Consider the following 27861-nt stretch of genomic DNA (forward strand, 5'->3'; position numbering starts at 1 on the left):
CACACGGCCAGATAGAGAGGGGAGTGAGTGGGACAAGTCCACACGGCCAGATAGAGAGGGGGGTGAGTGGGGCAAGTCCACACGGCCAGATAGAGAGGGGGGTGAGTGGGGCAAGTCCACACTCCCAGATAGAGAGGGGGGTGAGTGGGACATGTCCACACTGTTGTCCGGCGAATATTACCCTGTTGTCCGGCGAATATTACCCTGTTGTCCGGCGAATATTACCCTGTTGTCCGGCGAATATTACCCTGTTGTCCGGCGAATATTACCCTGTTGTCCGGCGAATATTACCCTGTTGTCCGGCGAATATTACTCTGTTGTACGGCGAATATTACTCTGTTGTCCGGCGAATATTACCCTGTTGTACGGCGAATATTACCCTGTTGTACGGCGAATATTACCCTGTTGTACGGCGAATATTATTCTGTTGTACGGCGAATATTATTCTGTTGTACGGCGAATATTACTCTGTTGTACGGCGAATATTATTCTGTTGTACGGCGAATATTACCCTGTTGTACGGCGAATATTACCCTGTTGTACGGCGAATATTACCCTGTTGAACGGCGAATATTACCCTGATGTACGGCGAATATTACCCTGTTGTACGGCGAATATTACTCTGTTGTACGGCGAATATTACTCTGTTGTACGGCGAATATTACCGTTGTACGGCGAATATTACCCTGTTGTACGGCGAATATTACCCTGTTGTACGGCGAATATTACCCTGTTGTATGGCGAATATTACCCTGTTGTATGGCGAATATTACCCTGTTGTACGGCGAATATTACCCTGTTGTATGGCGAATATTACTCTGTTGTACGGCGAATATTAGTCTGTTGTACGGCGAATATTACTCTGTTGTACAGCGAATTTAACTCTGTTGTACAGCGAATATTACTGTTGTACAGCGAATATTACCCTGTTGTATGGCAAATATTACTCTGTTGTACAGCGAATATTACTCTGTTGTACAGCGAATATTACTCTGTTGATCAGCGAATATTACTCTGTTGCACAGCGAATATTACTCTGTTGCACAGCGAATATTGCTCTGTTGCACGGCGAATATTACTCTGTTGCACGGCGAATATTACTCTGTTGCACGGCGAATATTACTCTGTTGCACGGCGAATATTACTCTGTTGCACGGCGAATATTACTCTGTTGCACAGCGAATATTACTCTGTTGTACAGCGAATATTAGTCTGTTGTACAGCGAATATTACTCTGTTGTACAGCGAATATTAGTCTGTTGTACAGCGAATATTAGTCTGTTGTACAGCGAATATTACTCTGTTGTACAGCGAATATTAGTCTGTTGTACAGCGAATATTAGTCTGTTGTACGGCGAATATTACTCTGTTCTTCGAACCAGACCCAGATATTCAGGCCTGCCCTCTCCCGCTCGCCCACAGTTCAGTATCAAACAGCTCACCTGGTACGTGGAGCTCCCGATAACCACTCATCGTGTTTCTCAAATGCCGTTAAGTAAGATGCTATTTCCTGGAAAAAGAAAATCACAGCTCACTCACTGAGTGACACGCGCAGAGCTACCTGTACACAGGACACACACTGGGACTGAAAGCCCTTTAACCGTGAAATGATATCTGGCACCGATAACTTCATTGCATATTAACCTGCCCCTCTGCACCCCCCAATACTGGGGCCACCCAATTTCCACTCCCCAGCCAAATGCCCACCTGTGGTGTGCGGGATTCAGAGACAGATTAATCTCCAGTTGCCATGACTCACCATCTGTACACACACACGTACGCACACACACGCAGGCATGTACACTCACACAGGCAAACTTGCCTCGTTGGTGTTCCACCGCTGTCTCTCCTTGGGCAGGGCCGCACATTTCGGTAAACAATCCATCAGCTTGTTGGGTAGGAAGACCTTGATGTGATTATTATTTTCTGGAAGAGACGGACAGTCACGTTAGTGGGGTGGTGAGCAGTGTCAGACCGCGGGACTGTTTGGAAAAGGTGACTTGGGAAGGAGCGCACATTTAACCAGTTAGTCTTTTCAACAACAAACGGGAATTGATGTGCGCGTTGGATGGAAGAGTCTTCCATTTCTCCGGCCCCGTGGCAGGTAGAGTGGAGTCTACCTGAGATCGAGTGTGGGAGATGGTGGTGCAGTGGCAATATTGACTGAGCGAATTCCACATTAGCCCCGAAACCTCCCTCGGGGGCTGGCCGCCTCGGGGAAACGCCCCCCGTGCCTTTTCGTACTGCGCGGAGGGGTTTCCTGTACGGGCTGTTGCTCCTGTACACCCTTCACCTCCTCGCCCGTCGTCCCGACGTGCCATGGCATGCCTCGTTGCCGTCGGGAGGCGGAGGTCCTCCTGTGACCTCCTCATGTGCCTGCTGCTGCCATCAACAGGTCCAGGGGCTGGGGTGTCTCACTGACCCCGTTAGTCACATTTTGATTGAATGTTTGAAGTTTCAAAGAACAAAGAAGAATACAGCACAGGAACAGGCCCTTCGGCCCTCCAAGCCCGTGCCGACCATGGTACCTGCCAAAACTAAAACCGTCTGCGCTTACAGAGTCCATTCCCACCCTATTCATATATTTGTCTAGATGCCCCTTAAATGCCGCTTTCGTACCGGCTCCCACCCCCTCCCCAGGCAGCGCGTTCCATATATTTACCACCATCTGTGTAAAAAACCTGCCTCACACATCTGTTCTAAACTTTTCCCCACGCACTGTGTCCCCTGGTACTCGACTCTCCTACCTTAGGAAAGAGCATCTGACTCTCCGCTCTGTCTCTGCCACTCAATCTTGTAGACCTCTATCAGGTCGCCTCTCAACCTCCGTCGTTCCAGTGAGAACAAACCGAGTTTATTCAACCGCTCCTCATAGCTGATGCCCTCCATACCAGGCAACATCCGAGTAAACCGCTTCTGTACCCTCTCCAAAGCCTCCACATCCTTCCGGCAGTGTGGCCCTGTGTCGGTCTGATAACGCTGGGCGCTGATCCCGTGTCCCTGACCCGGGCTGTGGGGATAACGCTGTGCGATGATCCCGTGTTCCTGACCCGGGCTGTGTGGATAACGCTGGGCGATGATCCCGTGTTCCTGACCCGGGCTGTGGGGATAACGCTGGGCGATGATCCCGTGTTCCTGACCCGGGCTGTGGGGATAACGCTGGGCGCTGATCCCGTGTCCCTGACCCGGCCTGTGGGGATAACGCTGGGTGATGATCCCGTGTCCCTGACCCAGGCTGTGTGGATAACGCTGGGTGATGATCCCGTGTCCCTGACCCGGGCTGTGGGGATAACGCTGGGCGATGATCCCGTGTCCCTGACCCGGGCTGTGGGGATAACGCTGGGCGATGATCCCGTGTCCCTGACCCGGGCTGTGACGATAACGCTGGGCGCTGATCCCGAGTCCCTGACCCGGGCTGTGGAGATAACGCTGGGCGCTGATCCCGTGTCCCTGACCCGGGCTGTGACGATAACGCTGGGCGCTGATCCCGAGTCCCTGACCCGGGTTGTGGGGATAACGCTGGGCGGTGATCCCGTGTCCCTGACCCGGGCTGCGGGGATAACGCTGGGCGATGATCCCGTGACCCTTTCCCGGGCTGTGGAGATAACGCTGGACGATGATCCCGTGTCCCTGACCCGGGCTGTGGGGATAACGCTGTGCGATGATCCCGTGTTCCTGACCCGGGCTGTGTGGATAACGCTGGGCGATGATCCCGTGTTCCTGACCCGGGCTGTGGGGATAACGCTGGGCGATGATCCCGTGTTCCTGACCCGGGCTGTGGGGATAACGCTGGGCGCTGATCCCGTGTCCCTGACCCGGCCTGTGGGGATAACGCTGGGTGATGATCCCGTGTCCCTGACCCAGGCTGTGTGGATAACGCTGGGTGATGATCCCGTGTCCCTGACCCGGGCTGTGGGGATAACGCTGGGCGATGATCCCGTGTCCCTGACCCGGGCTGTGTGGATAACGCTGGGCGCTGATCCCGTGTTCCTGACCCGGGCTGTGGGGATAACGCTGGGCGCTGATCCCGAGTCCCTGACCCGGGTTGTGGGGATAACGCTGGGCGGTGATCCCGTGTCCCTGACCCGGGCTGCGGGGATAACGCTGGGCGCTGATCCCGTGTCCCTGACCCGGGCTGCGGGGATAACGCTGGGCGATGATCCCGTGTCCCTTTCCCGGGCTGTGGAGATAACGCTGGACGATGATCCCGTGTCCCTGACCCGGGCTGTGGGGATAACGCTGGGCGATGATCCCGTGTCCCTGACCCGGGTTGTGGGGATAACGCTGGGTGATGATCCCGTGTCCCTGACCCGGGCTGTGGGGATAACGCTGGGCGGTGATCCCGTGTCCCTGACCCGGGCTGTGGGGATAACGCTGGGCGGTGATCCCGTGTCCCTGACCCGGGCTGTGGGGATAACGCTGGGCGGTGATCCCGTGTCCCTGACCCGGGCTGTGGGGATAACGCTGGGCGATGATCCCGTGTCCCTGACCCGGGCTGTGGGGATAACGCTGGGCGATGATCCCGTGTCCCTGACCCGGGCTGTGGGGATAACGCTGGGCGGTGATCCCGTGTCCCTGACCCGGGCTGTGGGGATAACGCTGGGCGATGATCCCGTGTCCCTGACCCGGGCTGTGTGGATAACGCTGGGCGATGATCCCGTGTCCCTGACCCGGGCTGTGGGGATAACGCTGGGCGCTGATCCCGTGTCCCTGACCCGGGCTGTGGGGATAACGCTGGGCGGTGATCCCGTGTCCCTGACCCGGGCTGTGGGGATAACGCTGGGCGGTGATCCCGTGTCCCTGACCCGGGCTGTGGGGATAACGCTGGGCGATGATCCCGTGTCCCTGACCCGGGCTGTGGGGATAACGCTGGGCGGTGATCCCGTGTCCCTGACCCGGGCTGTGGGGATAACGCTGGGCGGTGATCCCGTGTCCCTGACCCGGGCTGTGGGGATAACGCTGGGCGATGATCCCGTGTCCCTGACCCGGGCTGTGGGGATAACGCTGGGCGGTGATCCCGTGTCCCTGACCCGGGCTGTGGGGATAACGCTGTGCGATGATCCCGTGTCCCTGACCCGGGCTGTGGGGATAACGCTGGGCGGTGATCCCGTGTCCCTTTCCCGGGCTGCGGGGATAACGCTGGGCGATGATTCCGTGTCCCTGACCCGGGCTGTGGGGATAACGCTGGGCGATGATCCCGTGTCCCTGACCCGGGCTGTGGGGATAACGCTGGGCGGTGATCCCGTGTCCCTGACCCGGGCTGTGACGATAACGCTGGGCGATGATCCCGTGTCCCTGACCCGGGCTGTGACGATAACGCTGGGCGGTGATCCCGTGTCCCTGACCCGGGCTGTGGGGATAACGCTGGGCGGTGATCCCGTGTCCCTGACCCGGCCTGTGGGGATAACGCTGGGCGATGATCCCGTGTCCCTGACCCGGGCTGTGGGGATAACGCTGGGCGATGATCCCGTGTCCCTGATCCGGGCTGTGTGGATAACGCTGGGCGATGATCCCGTGTCCCTGACCCGGGCTGTGGGGATAACGCTGGGCGCTGATCCCGTGTCCCTGACCCGGGCTCTGGGGATAACGCTGGGCGATGATCCCGTGTCCCTGACCCGGGCTGTGGGGATAACGCTGGGCGATGATCCCGTGTCCCTGACCCGGGCTGTGGGGATAACGCTGGGCGATGATCCCGTGTCCCTGACCCGGGCTGTGACGATAACGCTGGGCGATGATCCCGTGTCCCTGACCCGGGCTGTGTGGATAACGCTGGGCGATGATCCCAGTTCCTGACCCGGGCTGTGACGATAACGCTGGGCGATGATCCCGTGTCCCTGACCCGGGCTGTGGGGATAACGCTGGGCGATGATCCCGTGTCCCTGACCCGGGCTGTGGGGATAACGCTGGGCGGTGATCCCAGTTCCTGACCCGGGCTCTGGGGATAACGCTGGGCGATGATCCCGTGTCCCTGACCCGGGCTGTGGGGATAACGCTGGGCGATGATCCCGTGTCCCTGACCCGGGCTGTGTGGATAACGCTGGGCGATGATCCCGTGTCCCTGACCCGGGCTGTGGGGATAACGCTGGGCGATGATCCCAGTTCCTGACCCGGGCTGTGTGGATAACGCTGGGCGCTGATCCCGTGTCCCTGACCCGGGCTGTGTGGATAACGCTGGGCGATGATCCCGTGTCCCTGACCCGGGCTCTGGGGATAACGCTGGGCGCTGATCCCGTGTCAGGGAGTGAGAGCTGGGACCTTAGAATGAGCGCGGGAATTCTGAAAAAGCGCGGGGGCTGCGAGGCAGAGGGGACCGTTTAAAAGGTCGCTGTCTGTGGTGAGGTGAGTACAGATTAACTTACTTGCCTTGCAGGTCAGCTGTTGAGTTCGGGAGTGAGAACTGGGACCTTAGAATCAGCGCGGGAATTTTGAAAAAGCGCGGGGGCTGCGAGACAGAGGGGACCATTTAAAAGGTCGCTGTCTGTGGTGAGGTGAGTACAGATTAACAACTTGCTTACTTTGCAGGCCAAGTCGATTTCAGCAGGAGCGGAGCAGGCTAGTCCATTTCTGCGGGGGCAGTGCGGAAGTGATTTCTGGGAGGTAAGTTTCTCCTTTAAATAAATTTTTTTTAAAAATTCTCGTGTTTAAGGTGGGAACAGGAAGTCGACCCGCGGACGTCTGGGAAGACCCTCACCAATAGATTCTGGTGGAGAGGAAGCCCGAGACACTACACGTGTAGTGTCTCCCACCCGCCCTCCTCCTCTAACCTAATAATAAAACCCTTTGGTCTGAGGTAAGTACCATATTTTATTATTGTTATTAATAATTTTTTTTTTATATATAAAAAAATTTAATTTAGTTGTTAGCCAGATCTTGGTAGAAAGTTAGAGGGATGGCAGGGAAGGGAGTGCAATGTTCCTCCTGCAGGATGTTTGAGGTGAGGGATGCCGTTAGTGTCCCTGCTGATTTTACCTGCAGGAAGTGCTGCCATCTCCAGCTCCTCCAAGACCGAGTTAGGGAACTGGAGCTGGAGTTGGAAGAACTTCGGATCATTCGGGAGGCAGAGGGGGTCATGGATAGCAGCTTCAGGGAATTAGTTACACCAAAGATTGGAGATAGGTGGGTAACTGTAAGAGGGACTGGGAAAAAGCAGTCAGTGCAGGGATCCCCTGCGGTCGTTCCCCTGAGAACCAAGTATACCGCTTTGGATACTTGTGGGGGGGACGACTTACCAGGGGTAAGCCATGGGGTATGGGCCTCTGGCACGGAGTCTGTCCCTGTTGCTCAGAAGGGAAGGGGGGAGAGGAGCAGAGCATTAGTAATTGGGGACTCTATAGTCAGGGGCACAGATAGGAGATTTTGTGGGAGCGTGAGAGACTCACGTTTGGTATGTTGCCTCCCAGGTGCAAGGGTACGTGATGTCTCGGATCGTGTTTTCCGGGTCCTTAAGGGGGAGGGGGAGCAGCCCCAAGTCGTGGTCCACATTGGCACTAACGACATAGGTAGGAAAGGGGATAAGGATGTCAGGCAGGCTTTCAGGGAGCTAGGATGGAAGCTCAGAACTAGAACAAACAGAGTTGTTATCTCTGGGTTGTTGCCCGTGCCACGTGATAGTTAGATGAGGAATAGGGAGAGAGAGCAATTAAACACGTGGCTACAGGGATGGTGCAGGCGGGAGGGATTCAGATTTCTGGATAACTGGGGCGCTTTCTGGGGAAGGTGGGACCTCTACAGACAGGATGGTCTACATCTGAACCTGCGGGGCACAAATATCCTGGGGGGGAGATTTGTTAGTGCTCTTTGGGGGGGTTTAAACTAATGCAGCAGGGGCATGGGAACCTGGATTGTAGTTTTAGGGTAAGGGAGAATGAGAGTATAGAGGTCAGGAGCTCAGATTTGACGTCGCAGGAGGGGGCCAGTGTTCAGGTAGGTGGTTTGAAGTGTGTCTACTTCAATGCCAGGAGTATACGAAATAAGGTAGGGGAACTGGCAGCATGGGTTGGTACCTGGGACTTCGATGTTGTGGCCATTTCGGAGACGTGGATAGAGCAGGGACAGGAATGGATGTTGCAGGTTCCGGGGTTTAGGTGTTTTAGTAAGCTCAGAGAAGGAGGCAAAAGAGGGGGAGGTGTGGCGCTGCTAGTCTTTAGCAGTATTACGGTGGCGGAGAGGATGCTAGATGGGGACTCATCTTCCGAGGTAGTATGGGCTGAGGTTAGAAACAGGAAAGGAGAGGTCACCCTGTTGGGAGTTTTCTATAGGCCTCCAAATAGTTCTAGGGATGTAGAGGAAAGGATGGCGAGGATGATCCTGGATAAGAGCGAAAGTAATAGGGTAGTTATTATGGGAGACTTTAACTTTCCAAATATTGACTGGAAAAGATATAGTTCGAGTACATTAGATGGGTCGTTTTTTGTTCAGTGTGGATAACGCTGGGCGCTGATCCCGTGTCCCTGACCCGGGCTGTGGGGATAACGCTGGGCGGTGATCCCGTGTCCCTGACCCGGGCTGTGGGGATAACGCTGGGCGGTGATCCCGTGTCCCTGACCCGGGCTGTGGGGATAACGCTGGGCGATGATCCCGTGTCCCTGACCCGGGCTGCGGGGATAACGCTGGGCGATGATTCCGTGTCCCTGACCCGGGCTGTGGGGATAACGCTGGGCGATGATCCCGTGTCCCTGACCCGGGCTGTGGGGATAACGCTGGGCGGTGATCCCGTGTCCCTGACCCGGGCTGTGACGATAACGCTGGGCGATGATCCCGTGTCCCTGACCCGGGCTGTGACGATAACGCTGGGCGATGATCCCGTGTCCCTGACCCGGGCTGTGTGGATAACGCTGGGCGATGATCCCAGTTCCTGACCCGGGCTGTGACGATAACGCTGGGCGATGATCCCGTGTCCCTGACCCGGGCTCTGGGGATAACGCTGGGCGCTGATCCCAGTTCCTGACCCGGGCTCTGGGGATAACGCTGGGCGATGATCCCGTGTCCCTGACCCGGGCTGTGGGGATAACGCTGGGCGATGATCCCGTGTCCCTGACCCGGGCTGTGGGGATAACGCTGGGCGATGATCCCGTGTCCCTGACCCGGGCTGTGACGATAACGCTGGGCGATGATCCCGTGTCCCTGACCCGGGCTGTGTGGATAACGCTGGGCGATGATCCCAGTTCCTGACCCGGGCTGTGACGATAACGCTGGGCGATGATCCCGTGTCCCTGACCCGGGCTCTGGGGATAACGCTGGGCGCTGATCCCAGTTCCTGACCCGGGCTCTGGGGATAACGCTGGGCGATGATCCCGTGTCCCTGACCCGGGCTGTGGGGATAACGCTGGGCGCTGATCCCGTGTCCCTGACCCGGGCTGTGTGGATAACGCTGGGCACTGATCCCGTGTCCCTGACCCGGGCTGTGGGGATAACGCTGGGCGATGATCCCGTGTCCCTGACCCGGGCTCTGGGGATAACGCTGGGCGCTGATCCCGTGTCAGGGAGTGAGAGCTGGGACCTTAGAATGAGCGCGGGAATTCTGAAAAAGCGCGGGGGCTGCGAGGCAGAGGGGACCGTTTAAAAGGTCGCTGTCTGTGGTGAGGTGAGTACAGATTAACTTACTTGCCTTGCAGGTCAGCTGTTGAGTTCGGGAGTGAGAACTGGGACCTTAGAATCAGCGCGGGAATTTTGAAAAAGCGCGGGGGCTGCGAGACAGAGGGGACCATTTAAAAGGTCGCTGTCTGTGGTGAGGTGAGTACAGATTAACAACTTGCTTACTTTGCAGGCCAAGTCGATTTCAGCAGGAGCGGAGCAGGCTAGTCCATTTCTGCGGGGGTAGTGCGGAAGTGATTTCTGGGAGGTAAGTTTCTCCTTTAAATAAATTTTTTTTAAAAATTCTCGTGTTTAAGGTGGGAACAGGAAGTCGACCCGCGGACGTCTGGGAAGACCCTCACCAATAGATTCTGGTGGAGAGGAAGCCCGAGACACTACACGTGTAGTGTCTCCCACCCGCCCTCCTCCTCTAACCTAATAATAAAACCCTTTGGTCTGAGGTAAGTACCATATTTTATTATTGTTATTAATAATTTTTTTTTTATATATAAAAAAATTTAATTTAGTTGTTAGCCAGATCTTGGTAGAAAGTTAGAGGGATGGCAGGGAAGGGAGTGCAATGTTCCTCCTGCAGGATGTTTGAGGTGAGGGATGCCGTTAGTGTCCCTGCTGATTTTACCTGCAGGAAGTGCTGCCATCTCCAGCTCCTCCAAGACCGAGTTAGGGAACTGGAGCTGGAGTTGGAAGAACTTCGGATCATTCGGGAGGCAGAGGGGGTCATGGATAGCAGCTTCAGGGAATTAGTTACACCAAAGATTGGAGATAGGTGGGTAACTGTAAGAGGGACTGGGAAAAAGCAGTCAGTGCAGGGATCCCCTGCGGTCGTTCCCCTGAGAACCAAGTATACCGCTTTGGATACTTGTGGGGGGGACGACTTACCAGGGGTAAGCCATGGGGTATGGGCCTCTGGCACGGAGTCTGTCCCTGTTGCTCAGAAGGGAAGGGGGGAGAGGAGCAGAGCATTAGTAATTGGGGACTCTATAGTCAGGGGCACAGATAGGAGATTTTGTGGGAGCGTGAGAGACTCACGTTTGGTATGTTGCCTCCCAGGTGCAAGGGTACGTGATGTCTCGGATCGTGTTTTCCGGGTCCTTAAGGGGGAGGGGGAGCAGCCCCAAGTCGTGGTCCACATTGGCACTAACGACATAGGTAGGAAAGGGGATAAGGATGTCAGGCAGGCTTTCAGGGAGCTAGGATGGAAGCTCAGAACTAGAACAAACAGAGTTGTTATCTCTGGGTTGTTGCCCGTGCCACGTGATAGTTAGATGAGGAATAGGGAGAGAGAGCAATTAAACACGTGGCTACAGGGATGGTGCAGGCGGGAGGGATTCAGATTTCTGGATAACTGGGGCGCTTTCTGGGGAAGGTGGGACCTCTACAGACAGGATGGTCTACATCTGAACCTGCGGGGCACAAATATCCTGGGGGGGAGATTTGTTAGTGCTCTTTGGGGGGGTTTAAACTAATGCAGCAGGGGCATGGGAACCTGGATTGTAGTTTTAGGGTAAGGGAGAATGAGAGTATAGAGGTCAGGAGCTCAGATTTGACGTCGCAGGAGGGGGCCAGTGTTCAGGTAGGTGGTTTGAAGTGTGTCTACTTCAATGCCAGGAGTATACGAAATAAGGTAGGGGAACTGGCAGCATGGGTTGGTACCTGGGACTTCGATGTTGTGGCCATTTCGGAGACGTGGATAGAGCAGGGACAGGAATGGATGTTGCAGGTTCCGGGGTTTAGGTGTTTTAGTAAGCTCAGAGAAGGAGGCAAAAGAGGGGGAGGTGTGGCGCTGCTAGTCTTTAGCAGTATTACGGTGGCGGAGAGGATGCTAGATGGGGACTCATCTTCCGAGGTAGTATGGGCTGAGGTTAGAAACAGGAAAGGAGAGGTCACCCTGTTGGGAGTTTTCTATAGGCCTCCAAATAGTTCTAGGGATGTAGAGGAAAGGATGGCGAGGATGATCCTGGATAAGAGCGAAAGTAATAGGGTAGTTATTATGGGAGACTTTAACTTTCCAAATATTGACTGGAAAAGATATAGTTCGAGTACATTAGATGGGTCGTTTTTTGTTCAGTGTGTGCAGGAGGGTTTCCTGACACAGTTTGTTGACAGGCCAACAAGACGCGAGGCCACATTGGATTTGGTTTTGGGTAATGAACCAGGCCAGGTGTTGGATTTGGAGGTAGGTGAGCACTTTGGGGACAGTGACCACAATTCGGTGACGTTTACGTTAAGGATGGAAAGGGATAAGTATACACCGCAGGGCAAGAGTTATAGCTGGGGGAAGGGAAATTATGATGCCATTAGACGTGACTTGGGGGGGGATAAGGTGGAGAAGTAGGCTGCAAGTTTTGGACACACTGGATAAGTGGAGCTTGTTCAAGGATCAGCTACTGCGTGTTCTTGATAAGTATGTACCGGTCAGACAGGGAGGAAGGTGCCGAGCGAGGGAACCGTGGTTTACCAAAGAAGTGGAATCTCTTGTTAAGAGGAAGAAGGAGGCCTATGTGAAGATGAAGTGTGAAGTTTCGGTTGGGGCGATGGATAGTTACAAGGTAGCGAGGAAGGATCTAAAGAGAGAGCTAAGACGAGCAAGGAGGGGACATGAGAATTATTTGGCAGGAAGGATCAAGGAAAACCCAAAAGCTTTCTATAGGTATGTCAGGAATAAGCGAATGACTAGGGACAGAGTAGGACCAGTCAAGGACAGGGATGGGAAGTTGTGTGTAGAGTCTGAAGAGATAGGCGAGATACTAAATGAATATTTTTCGTCAGTATTCACTCAGGAAAAAGATAATGTTGTGGAGGAGAATGCTGAGCTCCAGGTAAATAGATTAGATGGCATTGAGGTACGTAGGGAAGAGGTGTTGGCAAGTCTGGACAGGCTGAAAATAGATAAGTCCCCGGGACCTGATTGGATTTATCCTAGGATTCTCTGGGAGGCCAGGGAAGAGATTGCTGGACCTTTGGCTTTGATTTTTATGTCATCATTGGATACAGGAATAGTGCCAGAGGACTGGAGGATAGCAAATGTGGTCCCTTTGTTCAAAAAGGGGAGCAGAGACAACCCCGGCAACTATAGACCGGTGAGCCTCACGTCTGTAGTGGGTAAAGTCTTGGAGGGGATTATAAGAGACAAGATTTATAATCATCTAGATAGGAATAATATGATCAGGGATAGTCAGCATGGCTTTGTGAAGGGTAGGTCATGCCTCACAAACCTTATCAAGTTCTTTGAGAAGGTGACTGAACAGGTAGACGAGGGTAGAGCAGTTGATGTGGTGTATATGGATTTCAGCAAAGCGTTTGATAAGGTTCCCCACGGTAGGCTATTGCAGAAAATACGGAGGCTGGGGATTGAGGGTGATTTAGAGATGTGGATCAGAAATTGGCTAGCTGAAAGAAGACAGAGGGTGGTGGTTGATGGGAAATGTTCAGAATGGAGTTCTGTCACAAGTGGAGTACCACAAGGATCTGTTCTGGGGCCGTTGCTGTTTGTCATTTTTATCAATGACCTAGAGGAAGGCGCAGAAGGGTGGGTGAGTAAATTTGCAGACGATACTAAAGTCGGTGGTGTTGTCGATAGTGTGGAAGGAAATAGCAGGTTACAGAGGGATATAGATAAGCTGCAGAGCTGGGCTGAGAGGTGGCAAATGGAGTTTAATGTAGAGAAGTGTGAGGTGATTCACTTTGGAAGGAAAAACAGGAATGTGGAATATTTGGCTAATGGAAAAGTTCTTGAAAGTGTGGATGAGCAGAGGGATCTAGGTGTCCATGTGCATAGATCCCTGAAAGTTGCCACCCAGGTTGATAGGGTGGTGAAGAAGGCCTATGGAGTGTTGGCCTTTATTGGTAGAGGGATTGAGTTCCGGAGTCAGGAGGTCATGTTGCAGCTGTACAGAACTCTGGTGCGGCCGCATTTGGAGTATTGCGTACAGTTCTGGTCACCGCATTATAGGAAGGACGTGGAGGCTTTGGAACGGGTGCAGAGGAGATTTACCAGGATGTTGCCTGGTATGGAGGGAAAATCTCATGAGGAAAGGCTGATGGACTTGAGGTTGTTTTCGTTAGAGAGAAGAAGGTTAAGAGGAGACTTAATAGAGGCATACAAAATGATCAGAGGGTTAGATAGGGTGGACAGTGAGAGCCTTCTCCCGCGGATGGAAATGGCTAGCACGAGGGGACATAGCCTTAAACTGAGGGGTAATAGATATAGGACAGAGGTCAGGGGTAGTTTCTTTACGCAAAGAGTAGTGAGGCCGTGGAATGCCCTACCTGCTACAGTAGTGAACTCACCAACATTGAGGGCATTTAAAAGTTTATTGGATAAACATATGGATGATAATGGTATAGTGTAGGTTAGATGGCTTTTGTTTCGGTGCAACATCGTGGGCCGAAGGGCCTGTACTGCGCTGTATTGTTCTATGTTCTATGACCCGGGCTGTGGGGATAACGCTGGGCGATGATCCCGTGTCCCTGACCCGGGCTGTGGGGATAACGCTGGGCGATGATCCCGTGTCCCTGACCCCGGCTGTGGGTATAACGCTGGGCGGATGATCCCGTGTCCCTGACCCGGGCTGTGGGTATAACGCTGGGCGATGATCCCGTGTCCCTGACCCGGGCTGTGTGGATAACGCTGGGCGATGATCCCGTGTCCCTGACCCGGGCTGTGGGGATAACGCTGGGCGGTGATCCCGTGTCCCTGACCCGGGCTGTGACGATAACGCTGGGCGATGATCCCGTGTCCCTGACCCGGGCTGTGGGGATAACGCTGGGCGGTGATCCGGTGTCCCTGACCCGGGCTGTGGGGATAACGCTGGGCGGTGTTCCCGTGTCCCTGACCCGGGCTGCGGGGATAACGCTGGGCGATGATCCAGTGTCCCTGACCCGGGCTGTGGGGATAACGCTGGGCGATGATCCCGTGTCCCTGACCCGGGCTGTGGGGATAACGCTGGGCGCTGATCCCGTGTCCCTGACCCGGGCTGTGGGGATAACGCTGGGCGGTGATCCCGTGTCCCTGACCCGGGCTGTGGGGATAACGCTGGGCGATGATCCCGTGTCCCTGACCCGGGCTGTGGGGATAACGCTGGGCGATGATCCCGTGTCCCTGACCCGGGCTGTGGGGATAACGCTGGGCGATGTATACCCTCCAGCTCGTGCTGAAGGCAGTACCAGTGCTCGTCTATCTGATGGTGTCAAATTCTCAAACTGCCGTTGCAACTCAAGCTCGGACAGACGGATCCCTTTCACAGGGCAGGGTCTCTATGGTGACCACACATATGCTCGGTCGGACAGCTTCATTTAAAACTGAAAGGGGCAGGCCAGGCGGCCCACCCTCAGCCAGTTGCGGCCTGGATCCCACCTCGCTGCAGGTGAGTGGGAGCCACTACCCCATTGTCGGCTACACTGGGGGCTGAGGCAGAGCAGGCCTCCAGGCCTCACATCTCACATCAAAGACGGCACCTCCAACAATGCAGCACTCACTCCCCCAGTCCTGCACTGGATCCCTTCACCGACCCTGCCTTCTCCATTTTCCAATTCCCATCCTTCACTTCAATCCTGCCCAACTCTACAGCTCTCTGCGGGAAGGAATTCCTCAGCTTCACTCCCCTCTGGGAGAGGAAATTCCTCCTCATCTCTGTCTGAAATGGTGACCCCTCACTCTGAGATCCTGCTCCCAGACTCTCCCACAAGGGGAAACACCCTCTCAGCATCGACCCTGTCAAACCCCCTGAGAATCCGATACGTCTCAATATGCCTCTCATTCTTCTAAACTCCAATGAGGACAGGCCCAACCTACTCAACCCTTCCTCATGAGAAAATCCCTCCCTACCCGGGATCAGCCCAGTGAACCTTCTCTGGACGGTCTCCAAAGCCGGGATATCTCTCCGTAGATACGGGAACCAGAACTGATCCCAGTATTCCAGCTGTGGGTTAACCAGTGCCTTGTACGGTTTGAGCTGGACTTCCCTGTTTTTATTCTCCATTCCCTCTGAAATAAAGTAAAACAGGGCAGCACGGTAGCGTGGTGGTTAGCACAATTGCTTCACAGCTCCAGGGTCCCAGGTTTGATTCCCGGCTCTGGGTCACTGTCTGTGCGGAGTCTGCACGTTCTCCCCGTGTGTGCGTGGGTTTCCTCCGGGTGCTCCGGTTTCCTCCCACAGTCCAAAGATGTGCAGGTTAGGTGGATTGGCCGTGATAAATTGCCCTTAGTGTCCAAAATTGCCCTTGGTGTTGGGTGGGGTTACTGGGTTATGGGGATAGGGTGGAGGTGTTGACCTTGGGTAGGGTGCTCTTTCCAAGAGCTGGTGCAGACTCGATGGGCCGAATGGCCTCCTTCTGCACTGTAAATTCTATTCCATTTCCCCTCCCAATTACCCGCTGACCTTGCAGGCTAGCTTTTTGTGCGGCACTCCCTCAGCACTGACCCTCTGACAGTGCGGCACTCCCTCAGTACTGACTCTGTGACAGTGCGACACTCCCTCAGTACTGACCCTCTGACAGTGCGGCACTCCCTCAGTACTGACCCTCTGACAGTGCGGCACTCCCTCAGTACTGACCCTCTGACAGTGCGGCACTCCCTCAGTACTGACGCTCTGATAGTGCGGCACTCCCTCAGTACTGACCCTCTGACAGTGCGGCACTCCCTCAGTACTGACCCTCTGACAGTGCGGCACTCCCTCAGTACTGACCCTCTGACAGTGCGGCATTCCCTCAGTACTGACCCTCTGACAGTGCGGCACTCCCTCAGTACTGACCCTCTGACAGTGCGGCACTCCCTCAGTACTGACCCTCTGACAGTGCGGCATTCCCTCAGTACTGACCCTCTGACAGTGCGGCACTCCCTCAGTACTGACCCTCTGACAGTGCGGCACTCCCTCAGTACTGACCCTCTGACAGTGCTGCACTCCCTCAGTACTGACCCTCTGACAGTGCGGCACTCCCTCAGTACTGACCCTCTGACAGTGCGGCACTCCCTCAGTACTGACCCTCTGACAGTGCGGCACTCCCTCAGTACTGACCCTCTGACAGTGCGGCACTCCCTCAGTACTGACCCTCTGACAGTGCGGCATTCCCTCAGTACTGACCCTCTGACAGTGCGGCATTCCCTCAGTACTGACCGTGACAGTGTGGCACTCCTTCAGTACTGACCTTCTGACAGTGCGGCACTCCCTCAGTACTGACCCTCTGACAGAGCGGCACTCCCTCAGTACTGACCCTCTGACAGTGCAGCACTCCCTCAGTACTGACCCTCTGACAGTGCGGCACTCCCTCAGTACTGACCCTCTGACAGCGCGGCACTCCCTCAGTACTGACCCTCTGACAGTGTGGCACTCCCTCAGTACTGACCCTCTGACAGTGCGGCACTCCCTCAGTACTGACCCTGACAGTGTGGCAGTACCTCAGTACTGACCCTCGGAGAGTGCGGCACTCCCTCAGTACTGACCCTCTGACAGTGCGGCACTCCCTCAGTACTAACCCTCTGACAGTGCAGCACTCCCTCAGTACTGACCCTCTGACAGTGCGGCACTCGCTCAGTACTGACCCTCTGGCAGTGCGGCACTCCCTCAGTACTGACCCTCTGACAGTGCGGCACTCGCTCAGTACTGACCCTCTGACAGTGCGGCACTCCCTCAGTACTGACCCTCTGACAGTGCAGCACTCCCTCAGTACTGACCCTCTGACAGTGCGGCACTCGCTCAGTACTGACCCTCTGACAGTGCGGCGCTCCCTCAGTACTGACCCTCTGACAGTGCAGCACTCCCTCAGTACTGACCCTCTGACAGTGCGGCACTCGCTCAGTACTGACCCTCGGACAGTGCGGCACTCCCTCAGTACTGACCCTCGGACAGTGCGGCACTCCCTCAGTACTGACCCTCGGACAGTGCGGCACTCGCTCAGTACTGACCCTCTGACAGTGCGGCACTCCCTCAGTACTGACCCTCGGACAGTGCGGCACTCCCTCAGTACTGACCCTCGGACAGTGCGGCACTCCCTCAGTACTGACCCACTGACAGTGCGGCACTCCCTCAGTACTGACCCTCGGACAGTGCGGCACTCCCTCAGTACTGACCCTCGGACAGTGCGGCACTCCCTCAGTACTGACCCTCGGACAGTGCGGCACTCCCTCGATTCTGTGTGGGAATATTAGGCTCGATTTTTGTGCTGAAGCCAAGGTTGAGAAAGTCAAAACAGAAGTTTGTGATTGCGAGTTAAGACGAACAGAGACTGGGTGGATGAGGAAATCTAAAAGGAGTGCAGTTCCCCAGAGTCCCCGGAACCGTCTATGCAAACATGCTGCTGAATATCCAAACCCTTTGACAATGGACAAAGGAGGCAGTAGCGGCGGTTACATTGCAATCACAGGCAGGCAAACTCGCAAACACAACATGATTTTCCATCACTTAATCCCTTGGATCAGCAACGCCCCTCCCGGTACAAAACACATTTCCAAACTCAACAGCCACTCCTTACCACCTGTGGGAAATGCAAAAGTAAAGACAAGGAGTGTACACAGACACCCGGGCTTGAGGTTCAGAAGGAGGAGGTGTTAACAATTCTGGAAATGGTAAAAATAGATAAGTCCCCTGGGCCGGATGGGATTTATCCTAGGATTCTCTGGGAAGCTAGGGAGGAGATTGCTGAGACTTTGGCCTTGATCTTTAAGTCATCTTTGTCAACAGGAATAGTGCCAGAAGACTGGAGGATAGCAAATGTTGTCCACTTGTTCAAAAAGGGGAGTAGAGACAACCCCGGTAACTACAAACCAGTGAGCCTTACTTCTTTTGTGGGCAAAATCTTGGAAAGGTTTATAAGAGATAGGGTGTATAATCACCTGGAAAGGAATAATTTGATTAGAGATAGTCAACACGGTTTCGTGAAGGGTAGGTCATGCCTCATAAACCTTATTGAGTTCTTTGAGAAGGTGACCAAACAGGTGGATGAGGGTAAAGCAGTTGATGTGGTGTATATGGATTTCAGTAAAGCGTTTGATAAGGTTCCCCACGGTAGGCTACTGCAGAAAATACGGAGGCATGGGATTCAGGGAGATTTAGCAGTTTGGATCAGAAATTGGCTAGCTGGAAGAAGAGAAAGGGTGGTGGTTGATGGGAAATGTTCAGACTGGAGTCCAGTTACTAGTGGTGTACCACAAGGATCTGTTTTGGGGCCACTGCTGTTTGTCATTTTTATAAATGACCTGGAGGAGGGCGTAGAAGGATGGGTGAGTAAATTTGCACATGACACTAAACTCAGTGGAGTTGTGGATGGTGCGGAAGGATGTTACAAGTTACAGAGGGACATAGATAAGGTGCAGCGCTGGGCTGAGAGGTGGCAAATGGAGTTTAATGCAGAAAAGTGTGAGGTGATTCATTTTGGAAGGAATAACAGGAAGACAGAGTACTGGGTTAATGGTAATATTCTTGGCAGTGTGGATGAGCAGAGAGATCTTGGTGTCCATGTACATAGATCCCTGAAAGTTGCCACCCAGGTTGAGAGGGTTGTTAAGAAGGCGTACGGTGTGTTAGCTTTTATTGGTAAAGGGATTGAGTTTCGGAGCCATGAGGTCATGTTGCAGCTATACAAAACTCTGGTGCGGCCGCATTTGGAGTATTGCGTGCAATTCTGGTCGCCGCATTATAGGAAGGATGTGGAAGCATTGGAAAGGGTGCAGAGGAGATTTACCAGGATGTTGCCTGGTATGGAGGGAAGATCTTATGAGGGAAGGCTGAGGGACTTGAGGCTGTTTTCGTTAGAGAGAAGGTTAAGAGGTGACTTAATTGAGGCATACAAGATGATCAGAGGACTAGATAGGGTGGACAGTGAGAGCCTTTTTCCTCGGATGGTGATGTCTAGCACGAGGGGACATAGCTTTAAATTGAGGGGAGATAGATATACGACAGATGTCAGAGGTAGGTTCTTTACTCAGAGAGTAGTAACCCAGTGTTATACAGTGACAGACCTGTCCCCACCAGTACTGTACCCCAGTGTTATACAGTGACAGACCCGTCCCCATCAGTACTGTACCCCAGTGTTATACAGTGACAGACCGGACCCACCAGTACTGTACCCCAGTGTTATACAGTGACAGACCCGTCCCCACCAGTACTGTACCCCAGTGTTATACAGTGACAGACCCGTCCCCACCAGTACTGTCCCCCAGTGTTATACAGTGACAGACCAGACCCACCAGTACTGTACCCCAGTGTTATACAGTGACAGACCCGACCCACCAGTACTGTACCCCAGCGTTATACAGTGACAGACCCGTCCCCACCAGTACTGTACCCCAGTGTTATACAGCGACAGACCCGTCCCCACCAGTACTGTATCCCAGTGTTATACAGTGACAGACCCGTCCCCACCAGTACTGTACCCCAGTGTTACACAGTGACAGACCCATCCCCACCAGTACTGTACCCCAGTGTTGTACAGTGACAGACCCATCCCCACCGCTACTGGACCCTAGTGTTATAGTGACAGACCTGTCCCCACCAGTACTGTACCCCAGTGTTATACAGTGACAAACCCGTCCCCACCAGTACTGTACCCCAGTGTTATACAGTGACAGACCCGTCCCCACCAGTACTGTACCCCAGTGTTATACAGTGACAGACCCGTCCCCACCAGTACTGTACCCCAGTGTTATACAGTGACAGACCCGTCCCCACCAGTACTGTACCCCAGTGTTATACAGTGACAGACCCGTCCCCACCAGTACTGTACCCCAGTGTTATACAGTGACAAACCCGTCCCCACCAGTACTGTACCCCAGTGTTATACAGTGACAAACCCGTCCCCACCAGTACTGTACCCCAGTGTTATACAGTGACAGACCCGTCCCCACCAGTACTGTACCCCAGTGTTACACAGTGACAGACCCGTCCCCACCAGTACTGTACCCCAGTGTTATACAGTGACAGACCCGTCCTCACCAGTACTGTACCCCAGTGTTATACAGTGACAGACCCGTCCCCACCAGTACTGTATCCCAGTGTTATACAGTGACAGACCCGTCCCCACCAGTACTGTACCCCAGTGTTATACAGTGACAGACCCGTCCCCACCAGTACTGTACCCCAGTGTTACACAGTGACAGACCCGTCCCCACCAGTACTGTACCCCAGTGTTATACAGTGACAGACCCATCCCCACCAGTACTGTACCCCAGTGTTGTACAGTGACAGACCCGTCCCCACCAGTACTGTACCCCAGTGTTATACAGCGACAGACCCGTCCTCACCAGTACTGTACCCCAGTGTTATACAGTGACAGACCCGTCCCCACCAGTACTGTACTCCAGTGTTGTACAGTGACAGACCCGTCCCCACCAGTACTGTACCCCAGTGTTATACAGCGACAGACCCGTCCTCACCAGTACTGTACCCCAGTGTTATACAGTGACAGACCCGTCCCCACCAGTACTGTACCCCAGTGTTATACAGTGACAGACCCGTCCCCACCAGTACTGTACCCCAGTGTTATACAGTGACAGACCCATCCCCACCAGTACTGTACCCCAGTGTTGTACAGTGACAGACCCATCCCCACCAGTACTGAACCCCAGTGTTGTACAGTGACAGACCCATCCCCACCAGTACTGTACCCCAGTGTTGTACAGTGACAGACCCATCCCCACCAGTACTGTACCCCAGTGTTGTATAGTGACAGACCCGTCCCCACCAGTACTGTACCCCAGTGTTGTACAGTGACAGACCCATCCCCACCAGTACTGTACCCCAGTGTTATACAGTGACTGACCCGTCCCCACCAGTACTGTACCCCAGTGTTATACAGTGACAGACCCGTCCCCACCAGTACTGTACCCCAGTGTTCTACAATTGAAAATCCATTTCTTTCCTTTTTTTAAAATAAATTTAGAGTACCCAATTCATTTTTTCCAATTAAGGGGCAGTTTAGCGCGACCCATCCGCCTACCCTGCACATCTTTGGGTTGTGGGGGCGAGACCCACGCAGACACGGGGAGAATGTGCAAACTCCACACGGACAGTGACCCAGAGCCAGGATCGAACCCAGGACCTCGGCGCCGCGAGGCTGCAGTGCTAACACTGCCCCACCGTGCTACTCTACAGTTGAAAAGTTTTGAGTCCGATTACTCTTTGACAAAGCATCACTGAATGAGTTGGGTGTGTGTTGGCGATCGAGCAGCCCTCAGGTCTACGCCCCTGCTCCGCTCCCACCGTGTTTGAGATTTCCTTCGCCAATAGGGCTGAGCAGGATTTGAACTCGGCCCCCGCGACATGTTCCGTTGCAGTCAGCGGGTCACCACAGGCACTCGCTGGACCTCAGGCCTTCATCTCACCAACGAGGGTTCAATGCCCGTACCAGCTGAGGTTCTTCCTGACCACCCCCCCTCCCCGCCTTCTCAACCTTTGCCCCTCGTCTAAGGGGTGGTGACCCCAGGACAAGACACCACCAGTCTGCTCTCCACCTGAATGGGGACGCAGCCTACAATCCTCGGGGACCATGGAGACTACGTTATTAATTCACGGCACTGAACGAGAATGTGTTTCTCCCAGTGGCATCAGACCCAGCTACAAACTCCCCAACTGGGCAGGTCCCCTCCGACTGATCAGGTCAAATGGCGCAGCGCTATTTTACAGGTCAATTTATTAAAATTACTCGTGTCCGTTCCTTTCCCCAAGGGGGCAGCCAGTGCTGTGATCAGCACAGCAGCGTGTACCCTGGATGGAGTGCCTTCCGACCCTCATCAACACACAGTTAAGACGAACACCAGGCTGACCACCGGCTGATGGTCATCACACCCGAGGCAGACCCTGCATCGCTGCAGGAACCGCACATCGAGAACTGTTGTGCGTCAGTACCAGTCCCTCACCGCCCCTCCCAATCAAACAACACCTCAGGAAGAGAATGATTCCCTTTTGCCACTGGGCACACCCCATCAAACGCTATTTAAACCCCGTGCGGCTGGACAAGAAGGGGTTGCATTTCACGCACAATCACTGGCCACACAGGCATGACTGGGAACAGAGCTTTTGACAGCAAACTAGAAGCAGGAACGCGAGCCAGAAATCTCACTCAGTGAAACAAAGCAGAGACAAAGAGCGGATTCGATTACTGCACTAACCTCAGCAGCAACGCATAACGTGCAGAGTGCAGCTTACTTTTTAAAACGTTTCCGAGCATGACGTAACATTGGGCAGGGTAGAGGCAGCCCTGGAGCCTGATAAACAATAACAACGCATCAACGTAGCAGGGGAGCAGCGTGATGCATGGCGTCACCCTCACAGACACTCATTAAACAGCTCGCAACATCGCCACAGCAGCAGGGGCAACATCTGAAGTGGCAGGCCGACTGCTGGGATCACAAACTGGCTCGCAGAACGGCACTGAGGCGCAGGCAGCAAGGCGGGTATCGGGTGCTGTGACGACCGCATAGCCGAACAGCACGCCGGCTCTCAAAAGCAGAGAGCAGCCAATGGAGCGAGTGGTAACATTGAGCCTGTAACCACAGTGTCGGCAAGGCCTTTCCAGAGAGGGGCTTACAATTGGTGGGAAAAGACAGGAGAATTCAACATCCAGCCTCCCCGAACAGGCGCCGGAATGTGGCGACTAGGGGCTTTTCACAGTAACTTCATTTGAAGCCTACTTGTGACAATAAGCGATTTTCATTTCGTCTCGAACAAAGGGGCCCTCAACAGGGGGGGGAACGGTCCCTTTAGGCAGGCTCTTAGTCTGTCCCAAAGCACTTCACAGTCAAACCATCACTTCTGATGTCTCCTCACTGTTATCACATATAACACGGCAGCCAGATCATCCAAACAGTATTGTGAGAAATCTGATCATTGAGGCCTATTCTTCAACAGCGTGGAAAATCAAAAGCACTTCCACAGGGTCAAACACAGATAAACACCTCAGCTGACACGGGGACAGGCGGTCAGTGTGGTCAAACTAACACCACATCACTCGGGGACAGGCGGTCAGTGTGGTCAAACTAACACCAGATCACTCGGGGACAGGCGGTCAGTGTGGTCAAACTAACACCAGATCACACGGGGACAGGCGGTCAGTGTGGTCAAACTAACACCACATCACACGGGGACAGGCGGCCAGTGTGGTCAAACTAACACCAGATCACACGGGGCAGGCGGTCAGTGTGGTCAAACTAACACCACATCACATGGGGACAGGCGGTCAGTGTGGTCAAACTAACACCAGATCACTCGGGGACAGGCGGTCAGTGTGGTCAAACTAACACCAGATCACTCGGGGACAGGTGGTCAGTGTGGTCAAACTAACACCAGATCACACGGGGCAGGCGGTCAGTGTGGTCAAACTAACACCAGATCACACGGGGACAGGCGGTCAGTGTGGTCAAACTAACACCAGGTCACCTCAGCTGACACGCGGACAGGCGGTCAGTGTGGTCAAACTAACACCAGATCACACAGGGACAGGCGGTCAGTGTGGTCAAACTAACACCAGGTCACCTCAGCTGACACGCGGGCAGGCGGTCAGTGTGGTCAAACTAACACCAGATCACACAGGGACAGGCGGTCAGTGTGGTCAAACTAACACCAGATCACTCGGGGACAGGCGGTCAGTGTGGTCAAACTAACACCAGATCACACGCGGGCAGGCGGTCAGTGTGGTCAAACTAACACCAGATCACTCGGGGACAGGCGGTCAGTGTGGTCAAACTAACACCAGATCACTCGGGGACAGGCGGTCAGTGTGGTCAAACTAACACCAGATCACACAGGGACAGGCGGTCAGTGTGGTCAAACTAACACCAGATCACTCGGGGACAGGCGGTCAGTGTGGTCAAACTAACACCAGATCACACGCGGGCAGGCGGTCAGTGTGGTCAAACTAACACCAGATCACTCGGGGACAGGCGGTCAGTGTGGTCAAACTAACACCAGATCACTCGGGGACAGGCGGTCAGTGTGGTCAAACTAACACCAGATCACACTGGGACAGGCAGTCAGTGTGGTCAAACTAACACCAGGTCACCTCAGCTGACACGGGGACAGATGGTCAGTGTGGTCAAACTAACACCAGATCACTCGGAGACAGGCGGTCAGTGTGGTCAAACTAACACCAGATCACCTCAGCTGACACGGGGACATATGGTCAGTGTGGTCAAACAAACACCAGCTCACTCGGGGACAGGCGGTCAGTGTGGTCAAACTAACACCAGATCACTCGGGGACAGGCGGTCAGTGTGGGTCAAACTAACACCAGATCACACGGGGACAGGCGGTCAGTGTGGTCAAACTAACACCAGATCACCTCAGCTGACACGGGGGACAGACGGTCAGTATGGTCAAACTAACACCAGATCACACGGGGACAGATGGTCAGTGTGGTCAAACTAACACCAGATCACACGGGGACAGGCGGTCATGTGGTCAAACTAACACCAGATCACACGGGGGACAGGCGGTCAGTGTGGTCAAACTAACACCAGGTCACCTCAGCTGACACGGGGACAGATAGTCAGTGTGGTCAAACTAACACCAGATCACACGGGGACAGGCGGTCAGTTTGGTCAAACTAACACCAGATCACTCGGGGACAGGCGGTCAGTATGGTCAAACTAACACCAGATCACTCGGGGACAGGCGGTCAGTGTGGTCAAACTAACACCAGATCACCTCAGCTGATACGGGGACAGATGGTCAGTGTGGTCAAACTAACACCAGATCACCTCAGCTGACACGGGGGCAGGCGGTCAGTGTGGTCAAACTAACACCAGATCACTCGGGGGACAGACGGTCAGTGTGGTCAAACTAACACCAGATCACACGGGGACAGGCGGTCAGTGTGGTCAAACTAACACCAGGTCACCTCAGCTGACACGGGGACAGATAGTCAGTGTGGTCAAACTAACACCAGATCACACGGGGACAGGCGGTCAGTTTGGTCAAACTAACACCAGATCACTCCGGGGACAGGCGGTCAGTATGGTCAAACTAACACCAGATCACTCGGGGACAGGCGGTCAGTGTGGTCAAACTAACACCAGATCACCTCAGCTGACACGGGGACAGATGGTCAGTGTGGTCAAACTAACACCAGAACACACGGGGACAGACGGTCAGCGTGGTCAAACTAACACCAGATCACCTCAGCTGACACGGGGGACAGGCGGTTAGTGTGGTCAAACTAACACCAGATCACACGGGGACAGGCGGTCAGTGTGGTCAAACTAACACCAGATCACACGGGGGACAGACGGTCAGTATGGTCAAACTAACACCAGATCACACGGGGGACAGGCGGTCAGTGTGGTCAAACTAACACCAGATCACCTCAGCTGACACGGGGACATGCGGTCAGTGTGGTCAAACTAACACCAGATCACACGGGGACAGACGGTCAGTGTGGTCAAACTAACACCAGATCACCTCAGCTGACACGGGGACATGCGGTCAGTGTGGTCAAACTAACACCAGATCACACGGGGACAGACGGTCAGTGTGGTCAAACTAACACCAGATCACACGGGGACAGACGGTCCGTATGGTCAAACTAACACCAGATCACACGGGGACAGGCGGTCAGTGTGGTCAAACTAACACCAGATCACTCGGGGACAGGCGGTCAGTCTGGTCAAACTAACACCAGATCACACGGGGACAGGCGGTCAGTGTGGTCAAACTAACACCAGATCACACGGGGACAGGCGGTCAGTGTGGTCAAACTAACACCAGATCACACGGGGACAGGCGGTCAGTGTGGTCAAACTAACACCAGATCGCCCTCCGCTGACACGGGGACAGGCGGTCAGTGTGGTCAAACTAACACCAGATCACTCAGGGACAGGCGGTCAGTATGGTCAAACTAACACCAGGTCACACGGGGACAGGCGGTCATTGTGGTCAAACTAACACCAGATCACTCGGGGGACAGGCGGTCAGTATGGTCAAACTAACACCAGGTCACACGGGGACAGGCGGTCAGTATGGTCAAACTAACACCAGGTCACACGGGGGACAGGTGGTCATGTGGTCAAACTAACACCAGATCACTCGGGGACAGGCGGTCAGTGTGGTCAAACTAACACCAGATCACATGGGGACAGGTGGTCAGTGTGGTCAAACTAACACCAGATCACTCGGGGACAGGCGGTCAGTGTGGTCAAACTAACACCAGATCACATGGGGACAGGTGGTCAGTGTGGTCAAACTAACACCAGATCACATGGGGACAGGTGGTCAGTGTGGTCAAACTAACACCAGATCTCACGGGGACAGGCGGTCAGTGTAGTCAAACTAACACCAGATCACCTTATTGAACAGAGAGAGATGGAGAGAGATGGAGAGGATTATTAGAGAAAGAGAGAGTTGGAGAGGATTATTGGGCGAGAGAGAGAGAGAGATGTAGAGGATTATTGGACAGAGCGAGAGAAAGAGAGAGCGAGATGGAGAGGATTATTGGACAGAGAGAGAGAGATGTAGAGGAGTATTGGACGAGAGAGCGAGATGGAGAGGATTATTGGACAGAGAGAGAGAGATGTAGAAGAGTATTGGACGAGAGAGCGAGATGGAGAGGATTATTGGAGAGAGAGAGATGGAGAGGAGTATCGGCAGAGAGAGAGAGAGAGATGGAGAGGATTATTGGACAGAGAGAGAGATGGAGAGGTGCATCGGCAGAGAGAGAGTGAGAGCTGGAGAGGATGATTGGACAGAGAGAGAGATGGAGAGGAGTATCGGCAGAGAGAGGAGAGCTGGAGCGGATTATTGGACAGAGAGAGAGAGAGAGAGATGGAGAGGATTGTTGGACAGAGAGAGAGAGAGAAAGGGAGATGGAGAGGATTATTGGCAGAGAGAGAGAGAGAGAGAGTGAGAGAGATGGAGAGGATTATTGGACAGAGAGAGAGAGATAGAGAGAGGGAGATGGAGAGGATTATTGGCAGAGAGAGAGAGAGACAGAGAGAGTGAGAGAGATGGAGAGGATTATTGGACAGAGAGAGAGGGATAGAGAGAGGGAGATGGAGAGGATTGTTGGACAGAGAGAGAGAGAGAAAGGGAGATGGAGAGGATTATTGGCAGAGAGAGAGAGAGAGAGTGTGAGAGAGAGAGAGAGAGAGAGAGAGAGAGAGAAAGGGAGATGGAGAGGATTATTGGAGAGAGAGTGAGGGAGAGAAAGAGAGAGAGAGAGAGAGAGAGAGAGAGAGAGAGAGAGAGAGAGAGAGAGACAGAGAGAGGGGTTGGTGGAAGATTACAGGACATTGGGAGGTGGTAAAGTTGAAGGGACATCCTCCCAAGCTGGCTGAAGGGAATG

General features: G+C 54.1%; 1 pseudogene; it reads right to left on the reverse strand.

The window, feature by feature from the left end:
- The window catches only part of LOC140404550 (calmodulin-binding transcription activator 2-like), a 158164-nt pseudogene that overhangs the window by 120858 nt on the left and 9445 nt on the right, over positions 1-27861 (reverse strand).

The sequence above is a fragment of the Scyliorhinus torazame genome, chromosome 31, assembly GCF_047496885.1.
Source record: "Scyliorhinus torazame isolate Kashiwa2021f chromosome 31, sScyTor2.1, whole genome shotgun sequence".
Taxonomy (NCBI): Eukaryota; Metazoa; Chordata; class Chondrichthyes; order Carcharhiniformes; family Scyliorhinidae; genus Scyliorhinus; species Scyliorhinus torazame.